Source organism: Petaurus breviceps, unplaced genomic scaffold (genome assembly GCF_028583685.1).
Source record: "Petaurus breviceps papuanus isolate PSGF00001 unplaced genomic scaffold, PetGlider_PUasm1.0 37, whole genome shotgun sequence".
NCBI classification, from domain to species: domain Eukaryota; kingdom Metazoa; phylum Chordata; class Mammalia; order Diprotodontia; family Petauridae; genus Petaurus; species Petaurus breviceps.
The window spans coordinates 86787765-86799056 of record NW_027186296.1 but is presented as its reverse complement, the minus strand read 5'-3'; the positions used below and the strand labels follow the sequence as shown (position 1 = coordinate 86799056).

General features: G+C 37.7%; 1 long non-coding RNA gene across 1 annotated transcript in view; it reads right to left on the bottom strand.

Annotated features, from left to right (window-relative positions):
* LOC138169482 (uncharacterized) overlaps positions 1-3847 on the bottom strand; it is a 12464-nt gene extending 8617 nt beyond the window's left edge. The window contains exon 1 of the long non-coding RNA XR_011170366.1: positions 3692-3847. This is a non-coding gene — a long non-coding RNA (uncharacterized lncRNA). The remainder of the gene's footprint in view (positions 1-3691) is intronic.
* Positions 3848-11292: the final 7445 nt, after the last annotated feature.

Below are 11292 nucleotides of genomic sequence, written 5' to 3'. Positions count from 1 at the left end.
CAAGTCTCTAGTGTGGTAAGCAGGTGAGAGGGACATGATCAATGTACTCACTCTTGTATAAGTTAGCTTTTTCCCTGAGTCTTTCTCTCCTTCCAGCAACCATTCCCTGAAGAAAGACATGCCATAGTACCACATGTCTTCTCTCTCAAAGGTGGAAGCCAGAAGAACAAGAATCTTTCCTCTCTCAAGTTCTCACCAACTCTATCCCTCATGTAGAGTCTTGAGTAATAATTTATCACAAATGAAGAGTCTCATGCAAATAGGCTTGAGTCACACACATAATGAATGACAAGAGAATTAGAGGAAGGCCTTGTATCACCCACAGTGGTCATGGCAAGATGAAGAAAGGATCACACAAGATCAGAGAGCATATAGGGTTTGTGCTCTGAATATTTGCAAAGAATATCCTCATGGGTACCATGATCAAGAACTCATTGATGTATGGAAGTACAGTGTGCCAATATCATAGAATACAAAGAGAAAAAATTAATTCTTTCCCTTAAGGAAAAAAAAGACTACTTTGGAGAGATGGGATATTGAATTCACAAGATACACTATAATGTGGACATCACTGTGTCAAGCAGGGGTCACATCAAGCAGATCAGACACCTGCTATCTGTCAAAATTTCCCCAAAATCATTATGTGGTTTGACAGGGAAACCAGATTTAAGTGAAAAACAAAGCTTGGGGCAGGAGATTACACTAGATTAGAAGTGTCAGTCTGCATCCCAAATGCTGCCAACCAGCTCGAAATGTAATTGGGGAATATTTAACAAAATAAATAAAAATATAATAAAACATAGGTTACATTACATTTTACAACTAAGTCAATATGCAGCCCAAAGTGATTCTTAGGTATGGATTAGTGGGCCACTGTTTCAATTTAAATTTGATATCACTGAATTAGATAATTTTCCGTGTTCTTTCCAACTCTAAGATTCTATGATTCTTTTTTGGAAAGGAGGAACATAGGATTAATTTAAATAAAAGGGTCATGGATAAACATGAATAAAGAAACTAAATTTCATCTGCTTTAGTGATTGAAAAATTTCTCCATCCATTTCATGGGGGACCACAATATATTATATTACAGTTATGCTTGGAAAGTAACTCCACTTAAATGTGATTACAGTGACCTTTTATACAGGGTCCTGAGTAAGATTATATTGATTTTCATTATACGTTAATATAGGTTGTATTGCCTTCCTTGTTTTTGATCACCAGAGATCCAGTCCTAGATGTTGGTTACTTTAATAGGATAGAGGATGTGTGTTGGGGATTTATTTTACTTCTTCCTCTGGGACCAAAATCGTACTGTGGAAACTTTGAAAAGCAAAGAAGCTTGCAGGGAGAATGTAGTAAAGGGTTCTGGGCCCCGGATAAAAACCCTGGCAAAATACTAATTTGCTTTTTCTTCAATTCTACAAAATTAGCCCCCTGAAAAAGCAACCGTCATCAAGTTCCTTCTCTATTCTGGTCCAACATAGTTGTCTTCTGTTGTATACCTTCCTTTCTGTGCAAAAGGCCATCCATTCATCCAACCATCAAACCATCCATTCATTGATACATTCGTTCATTCATTCATTCATTCCATTATTCATAGAGGCAGTTAGTGGCCCAGTGGATCTAGGACTGTGAATCAGGAAGACCTGGGTTCAAATCTGACTTCAGACACATTTTAACTATAAGACCATGGGCAAGTCACTTAACTGTGTTTGTCTCAGTTTTCTCAACTGTAAAATGGGGATGATAATAGCCACCACACTGCAGGGTTTTGTGAGGATCGAATGAAATAATATTTGAATATCTTGTTTAGCACAGTTCCTAGAAGATATTAGGCACTGTAAATGCTTATTCCCTTTATACATTCAGTCATTTGTCTCTCTCCCTCCAGTCTTTCTGAGTGAAATGTGATGGTAATACCAAAGTGTGAAATGTCTCTTCACCCCCCCTCCCCCTTCCAAAAGGTAGTGGAAAGCAGTTGTGGCTAATTTAAATAATTCTAACTAAATAAAACTGGAAGGACTTGTAGGACTTAAAGAACTGTTGGCGGAGATATGTTTGTTATTGTTGTTAATTTTTGTCAAGCTTCAGAATCATGAAAATGTCAATGCAGCACTTTTTGCATCATCTTGGTGCCTGGGGAAAAGAGATTATCATACTATGGAGGAAAGGAGCTAGCTCTTTAACTAAAGTGCATGAAAAAGACCAGCCAAGAAATGGTGGGGAGAGGGTCCTAAATGTATTCATGTCTTCCTGATGGCTAAAGCATGGCCCAATTTGTGTGAGATCAGAGCTCAGCAGGAACCACTGGACGAGAGGAGGGCTTCAGAGTGAAGGCATTCTGGTCTGGAAGCATGTTTAGCCTATGACTTATGGGGGTTATCAAAGTCTCATCTACTTCCCTCTGTAATGGATCTATGAACCCTCAGGCAGAATACCTCTTCCCTGAAAGAAGAGTCAGCAATGCTGCCTGCTGGGAGCACCCAACTACTATGGAAGGAGTGGTTCAAAGGTGCCACCTGCTTGAAGTGTTCAGGTGGGGGAGAGTTATGGCCAGTGCTCTGACATGCAGAGTTCCAGGAGACGCTGTTTTTCTTTTCCTGTAGAGATTGGCAGCACTTTGAGAGCACAGAATACATCTGAAATATTTGTGTATACCTCACTGTGTTTTGTACCTAATAGCAATTCACTTGGGAGACACTAGACTAGATGATCACTCACGCCCTATTCCTAATGGTTTCTTAGTCTATAAGGGTAGGAAAGCCTTATGGAAATGATTATAGGGCGGTACATATAGAAAAGGAAAAGACCTTACAGGCCATCTTGTCCAACTCCCCCCCCCCCTTTTATTTTTACAGAGGAGGAAACTGAAACTCAGATAGTTGCAATGCTTTGCTTAGGTCAAACAAGTAGAAAATAGTTGAGGCAAGATATGAACCCAGGTCCTCTGATATCAAATCCAGCATGCCTTCCACTGTAACAAGCTGCCTTCTTGATGAAAGAATAAAAATTGGATGTCAGGATTAGGATAGCTAAACAGGGTATACAAGCCAACTTTTAGAAGACTTTTGATTGCCTTTTGTAGGTTACCCTAGGTAAGTCATCCTCACCCCCCCCCCCCCCCCACAACAGTTATTATCTCCCCATGGTCATTAATTACAGTCTTGGACATTTTGTTAAATTTTGTCCCTTTTTCCCATTTTGAAGTTTCCCTTCACTTTTCTTCCACAGGACACTGTGGGGCATAAGGGGCCTAAGGTCAACTACTTTGACTTCCTTAGGAAAAGAATCCTAGTATTCAAATTTTGAAATTTAAAAGGAGCATGGGCATTGTCAGTGAGGTTAAATACCCTTATATACTGGTACAGATACTGAGGTGTAATAGCATGAGGAGAATTGGGAAAGTGAAGAGCAGAAAGTAGTTGGAAAGCAGTCTTTTCAAAGAAACAAGATGGAACAACCTGTGATTTTAAAATGAGACTGAACAGAAGGAAGGTAGGTGTGAAGTAAAATGTGTTTTGGACATCCAAGGATATATACTAGACATAAAAGAAACTATTTCTATTTTGTGATGTCTCATTGTGAGTGTTCCCCTTTTGTGAGGAAGGGGAGTGTTATAGACAGAAGGGCACAGAGAAATTCCAAGTAATGGCCATATATTGTCAGAGGGTAAATTAGATAATCATACCTCATCTTTCACTTGCTTTCCTGAAGGATTCAGGACTTTTCTCTTTTTGTTTTCTTCAACTCACTTCTTCTGCTTTACAGTTACAAGAAAGTTGATGCCTTTCCTTGTTTTTCAAGAGATAGCAAAGCTGAATGACCCAAGAATGGAGCTACTAACTTACTCAAATATGTACTTGTTGAGTGTTAGGATTCTGCCTTATACTCTTATTAAACAGATGGGTCATATTCGACACAAATCTTCTCCAGGCAGTTTTTTTCCTGTTTAGAGAAACTTGTCCTCAGCACATAAGGAATCAATTTCCTTAAGTGAGGGTCATCCATAAATAAGACTGAGACAGATTTTTATTTCCATTTTTAAGATAAATACCCTCATTTAATAAAGTTCCGTGCTTTTAGAAATGATTTGTAAACAGATTTTTGGACTGAACTTCTGAATTCATAAATATAGTTGTTAAATTCATGGGAAGCAGGGGAGTGAGGATAGGGAAAGGTTTGTGAGACATATCAGTTACTAATAAACCTTCTGCCAGATAGAAAAAGGCAATGCTTTTGAACCTTCACATCTCTCTGAGAGTCTATGCAGCCCATTTCCCAGTGGAACCCCCTCTCTGGAAAAAAATTGTGAACTCCCCTCATGTATTTCCCAAGATTTTAATAGGACATTTCTTGGGGCATTTGGCAATGTCACTAAGGAAAGGAAGGTGGTCTGAGCTCCTCAATCAGTTATACTCCAGAGAGGAGCAGAGTCTGATGAAAAAGAAGATATTAAGAATGTACTTCACTCCTGAAATCTCATGAACTGTGATACTTGCTGTCGTGTTTTTTCTTTTATTTTGTGTTTTCAGAGTTAACCCTCTTGGGACATCTGGTTTCCTTCTTTCTGCTATGCTGCATTTAGGGGAGCTTCCACATGATGAATGGAGGGGGAAAACCACATTGTTGAGGTAGATAACCTCTCCACTGGCATTGTTAACTTCTAGACTTAAGTATTCTTTTAAAAATATGCTGCTATTATAAAATTAAGCTATTTATTAAGGCAGCTAAGCACAATTTGCTAGTACACAATATGTATTTTAAAAGATGATACAACTCATAGTACAATCTAAAGAACTAAAAATGGCTTTGTACAATGTGTCCTCTCCCTTGTGTTTTCAGTTTTTATTGACATCTTGACAATATCTTGATTATTGATAATCTTGACTTCTGTTCAGTGAATAAAGAGAAAACAGACTTTTCATTTGTACTGATACCTTTTGAAAGTTCATAGTCCTTTAAAAAGTATTTCCCTTTTCCCCACACATTTGTCATGTTGTGAAAGAAGAATCAGAAGAAAAAGGAAAACCCATAAGAAAGAAAAAAAAGAGAAAATAGTATCTTTTGATCTGCATTCAGACTCTAGAGTTCTTTCTCTGGATGTGGATAACATTTTCCATTATGAGTCTTTTGGAATTGTCTTGGATCATTGTTTTGCTGAGAAGAGCTAAGTCTGTCAAATTTGATCATCGAACAGTGTTGCTGTTACTATGTACCACGTTCTCCATGTTCTACTCACTTCCGTCAGCATCAGTTCATGTAAGTATTTCCTAGTTTTTCTGAAATCTTCCTGCCCATCATTTCTTATAGCACAATAGTATTACATTATATTCATAAACCACAACTTGTTCAGTCATTCCCCAATTGATGGCCACCCCTCCATCTCCAATATTTTGCCAACACAAAAAAAGGCTGCTAAAATATTTTTGTACATGTGGATCCTTTTCCATTTTTTATGATTTCTTTGGGATACAGGCCTAGTAGTGGTATTGCTGAATCAATGGGTATGCACAGATTTAGAGGCATAGTTCCAAATTGCTCTCCAGAACGATTGAGTTCACAACTCTACCAATGATGTATTAGTGTTCCAGTAAAAAGTACTTTCTTAAAACTATACATATGGTTTGAATACTTAAAGACATCTTAATGTCTACAGTCTTTATAGGAAGTTTAAATGTAGCCTTGATATTCTTTACCATAAAAGGTTGCTAATTGCCTATTATAATTTTAACAAGTAAAGCAATAATTTGCATTCTAACATTGTCCATTTCCTCTCCTTTAGCTTCCTTTAACTATCTTATAATTCTCCTATAGGCCAATAAGCAAAGAAAAAAATTTTGGCATGGTGGAAACTGGAATTTGTTAAATTGTATCATTCTTGCTGTAGCAGTAGTAATGATAGTAAGGAGTAGGGACTGGTCCACATAACCAAGAGATGGTATAATGAATAGAAAGCTAGACTTGAAATCAGGAAGACCTCATTTAGATCTGGCCAAAGACATTATCTATCTGTGTGACCCTGTGCAAGTCACTTCACTTCTATTTTCCTCAGTTTCCTCATTTGTAAAATAGAGATAAAAACATACCTACTTTCCAGGGTTGTTGTGAGGGTGTAATGTTAATGGGATGTAAGATCTTCCTGCCCATTGATAGATCTCATGTGAAGCCCATTAAGGAAAGTTTGCTTAAGGGAGGCTTGCTTGTAGAAAGGCTTTTACACCTTTTGTTAATGTCTAATTAGGTGCTGAATTATGAGGGTTGTGATGCCCTCTGACTCGAAAAAATAAGTTATGTATAGTCTGAGTTTAGAATTTTGCTTTGGGGTTCACTCATTGGAAGAATGTTCTTGTGATTTGACCAGATGAGACTCTGGGTAGCTTTTAAGGAACCCCCAGATTTTGAAAAACCCAGATGTTGGTGCTTCTCTCTCTGTTAACTATGTATATATTGCCTTGGTCAGATAGTTGAATCTGTCTGTTGATATCTGTTAATTTCTCAGACATTTAGAAGTGCTGTCTGTTGTCTTTATTTCTCTGCTTTTATTTTCTGTGTTTGAATTTTCTCTGAAGTTCATTCAGGGTGATGACTTTTCCCCTGAACTAATGAATGTAATTATAAAAGATTGTTGACCCCTTGAATCTTTCCTAGTAAAGCAGATGTAAGAACTTGTGCTAGCAGCCATACTGGGTATGCCAGTGTGGTTGTTGCTACAGAGGGTCAAATGAAATATTATTGTTGAAGTTTGGGAAAGCTTTAAAGTATTATGTCAATAATTCTGGTTATTGTTGTTGTCATTTTTATTAATCATCATTATTGTTAATGATTGTTGTCATTATTACCATTATCATCATTGATTATTATAATTATTATAGTTATTAATTATCATTGTTGTCATTATTATTTATTGTCTCAAGACCAAACTAACTGAGAACGGAAAGGCTCATCACCAGGTGATTGGAAGAGCGATTAATTTTTCATCTACAATTGCCCCCAGGCCATTAATTAATTAATTGAAGAATAACTAGGTAAGAGAAAGTGTTTCATGGGACAAAGAATGCTGGCCTTATAGAAAAGAGGACAGGTTTGAATCCTCCTTCAGATATTTACTAGCTGTCAATTCTGGGCAAGACACTTAACTACTCTGAGAGTTAGTTTCCTTATTTGTAAAATAGATTATGGTCCTTTCCTCATAGGATGCTAGTGTGTGTGTATGTTTATGTGTGTGTGTGTGTGTGTGTGTGTGTAATAGATAATCAAATGACAAAGTGGAAGAAGAATTTATATAGCACCTACTGTGTGCCAGGCAGTATATTAAGTGCTTTATAAATATCTCATTTGATCCTAGCAACAACCCTGTGAACAAGATGCTATTATTATCCCCATTTTACAATAGAGGAAATTGAGGCAAACAGAGTTTAAATACTTGACCAGAGTAACACAACTAGTAAATGTCTGTGTTCAGATTTGAACTCGGGTCTTCCTGATTCCAGTCCCAGTGCTAGCTAGATAATATATGTAAAGTGCTTGACAAACTATAAATCATTCGATAAATACTGACTGGTATGGTTCATGTAATAATAATTATTATTATTCATATTCTAGAGTTAAGGAGGGCAAGACTGAGAGAGGTGGTTTGCTGAGGATTACATAGCTACTAAGAAGTAAAGCCTGGGCACGTAGGGCTGTTGGTTCATGTGGCCCTTTAGCCTTCCTGGCAGCTAGCTTTTAAGTCACTCCTGTTGTCTTCTCCAGTGGGTTCCTTGCTACCTCATGGAGGATCTCCTTAAAATTTCCCTCACTTAGGTATTAGGACCATTCACTGGGGTCACAGTAAAGAATGCATTTAGATCACCATAGTTTCATGATTTGGAAGAAAGAGCAACTTACATCCTATTCTAAAAGACTGCTCTGTTTCCAGCTCCATTGCTATAGAATGTAGGTATTTTAAGAAAAGCACAGATCCTTGTGAAATCTAAAGAGCTGTGGGTTTTTTTTTGTCCCTCAAAGAGGACATGGATAGATAATCCTGAGTATAAACAGAAGCACAAAGGCTTGAGTAGTCAATTCAGAGCCCAAGAAGATGGCTGACTGTTGGTAAATGAGGCCTAAGGTTTATTTTGATCTCATTTATCTCAACAATGAGATTAATTTACCCAGTTCCAGCTAGCATCCACCCACTAGAGGGAGAAGAAGTAAAAATAAATGCAACCCCTTGATCATTCAGTGTTTCATCAGCCAATTTCTCATGAAACTACTTGTGGCAAAGCATTCCAGTACCAAGGGTGGGAAAAATATTTCTAAATCTTTTTCAAGGGGGGAACATGAAGTTAATTTTAACAGCCAGAGACATGAACTAGATAAGTCAATATAGTGAGAGGAAAAGTTTTCTGTGAATTCTGGAAACCTTCATTTCCAAGAACTCCTTGGATAATTTAGAAAGTAATGGAGGTTGTATAGGGAGAACTTGTTTCATATTCTAGCTCTGATACTTGAAGGTAACTGATGGGCCTCAAACACATTAGTGAGTTAGAGGGATGTCTACCCCAAGCATGTGAAGACTTCTCCAAGTGGAATGGGCAGGTGAGAATAATTCGTCCCAATGGCCATGAAGTCAGCTGAAGCAGGTGCTGTGGAGGGTTCAGAGTCTGGTCAGACATTAAAGATGTCAAGGTCATCCATTGCATACAGGGCCATCGCCAGTCATCCTGACTTTTGTCTTGCCACTGGGCTTTGATGACTATTGAAGAGAGAACAAAGATTCCCAGAATCATGAAATGGAGTTTTCAAGTAATAGCAAAGCATTACTGGATCATATAATAAAAGAGGAGTGGGGTATGGTGCAAGAAATCTGGAAAGCTAAGAGGAGGCAGGTTTTGAAGGGCTTTGAATGGCAAACCAAAGTTTCTATTTCATCCTGGAGGTAATATGTAGGCACTAGAGTTTACTGATAGGGGAGCTGTCATGATTAAACCTGTGTTTTAGGAAGATCACTCTGATAGTTAAGTGAATAATGGAATAAAGTAGAGAAGAGAGCAAGCAATAGGTTATGGCCATAGTCGAGGCATGAGGTGGTGAGGATCTTGGCTAGCTTGTTGGCAGTGTGAGAGGAGAGGAGGGGGCATATATCACAAAAATAAAATATACAGGTCCTAGCAATCTATTAGATGGGGGGGGCACAGTGAGAGTGAAGAGTCAAAAATGACACCTATGTTTCTAGCCTGGGGGATTGGGAAGATTGACAGCATTAGGAACATTAGGAAGAAGGGAGGGTTTTCTGGGAAAGATAATGAGTTTAAAATGTTTATGGTACATCTGCTTTGAAATATCCAGATATCCAGTACACAGTTGGAGATGTGAGACTGGAGGTCAGCAGAAGTTAGGGCTGGATAAGTAGATTTGAGAATCATCAGAAAAGAAATAATACTTGAATCTTCCAGGTTTGGAAGTCAAATTACTAACAAGTTGTATTTTTTTGAAAAAAAAAAAGACCTAATGCACTTTCCCTCACTCCTAATGACATATAGGGCATGTTGATAGCTTTTTCTTCTGTCAGAAAAATTATTAGAGAAGCAGTAGCAGCATTAGCATGCATTATCTCATTACCCTCAGCCCCAACATTCTTGTGAAGGAAGCAATACTGCTTTAGAACTTAAAGACTAAAATGATCCCATCAATTAATCATTCAAACAATTAGCAATCCTTTATTAGGAACTTTTTATGTGCTAGTCATTTTTCTAGGAACAGAAGGATTTTGTTGTTGTTTAGTTGTTTGAGTGATGTCCAATTCTTCATTAACCCATTGGGGGTTTTCTTGGCAAAGATACTGGAGTGGTTTGCCATTTCCTTCTCCAGCTCATTTTACAAATGAGGAACTGATGCAAATAGGGTTAAGTGACTTGATCAGGGTCACACAGTATGTGTATGAGTCTGGATTTGAATTCAGATCTTCTTGATCTCAGCCCCAGCATTCTATCCCATGCGTCACCTAGCTGCCATCTCTGTTTAGCTTCAAAGACTGTAAAAATATCAGGTAAATCAAATGGGGATACGTTAGTAGCTGAGTGGGGATCAAGAAAGGTCTCATGTAGCAGGTGGAACTTGAACTGAGGTCTGAAGAACACAAGGGATTCCAAGAAGCAGAGGAGATGTGAGGGACAGCTGGTGCAAAGGCAGAGGAAAGGGACAATCATGTGCAGTGCAGCAAGAAGGCCAGTTAAGCTCTACCACAGAGCACATGGGGGGGTTATCTTTGGGACCTAGGGAAAGACAGAGAGTGGTGCTTTGCCTAGCGATGTGAATATAAACGACTCTGAACAAGCTTTCCTTCTTTCCCTCCAGCCTACGGTCCCTTCCCTCAACCCTCATAAATGAAACACATCATAGGACCACAGACCTAAGACTGGAAGGAACCTCACAGTCAATCTAGTCTAGCTACCTCATTTTACAGAGGATCATAGTTACATAGGTTGTGTCAGATCCATAAATTGAACCCATTTGACTACACATCCAAAGTACATTCTACCCTACTATGCTACCTACTTTGAAATAGATTAAAAAGTTAATTATAACAGGTTTATTTTCCAGTTCTTATTTTCTATTTTTTAGGCACTACATTTTGTGAGGAAACATAGCTTTATAAACTTTGATCCTTATAATTTATGAGGCAGGTATGGCCAGCATTATAATATTCTCATTTCAGGATTAGGAAACTGAACCCAGTAAAGCCAAGTGACTTCTCTAAAGTTATATGGAATGTATATGTCAGCAAAAGGACCCTAAACAAGGCATTCTGATAACAAGCCCAACATCTTTCCACTACATCTCATTGCTGCTTCAAATGAATCAAATAGAATTTTAAAAGTGCCTACTATGTGCCAGGTATTATTTTAAGTGCTAGAATACGCAAAGATAAAAATGAAAGAGTCCCTGCCTTCAAAGACCTTATATTCTATCAGGGAGACCACATGTATCTATAATAGTTTACATATATATGTATGCATGTGTGTATGTATATATATATATATATACAGATATATGACTTTTTAATTTTTTAGTTTTAATTGATGTAATAAAACAAACATTTCCATAACAGTACAATGAGAAAGATGATTATACATAAAACTGCAAATCTATTATATACAACTTGCTATTCCTTTTGAATATATAACAAAATTATCATGCAAATTTCTTTTTTTCTCTTCTCCCCCATACCCTAGAAATGGCTACAATTAGACACAAATAGCCATATAGGTAAAATTATTCTGTATATCTCTTTATCAGTTCTTTTCC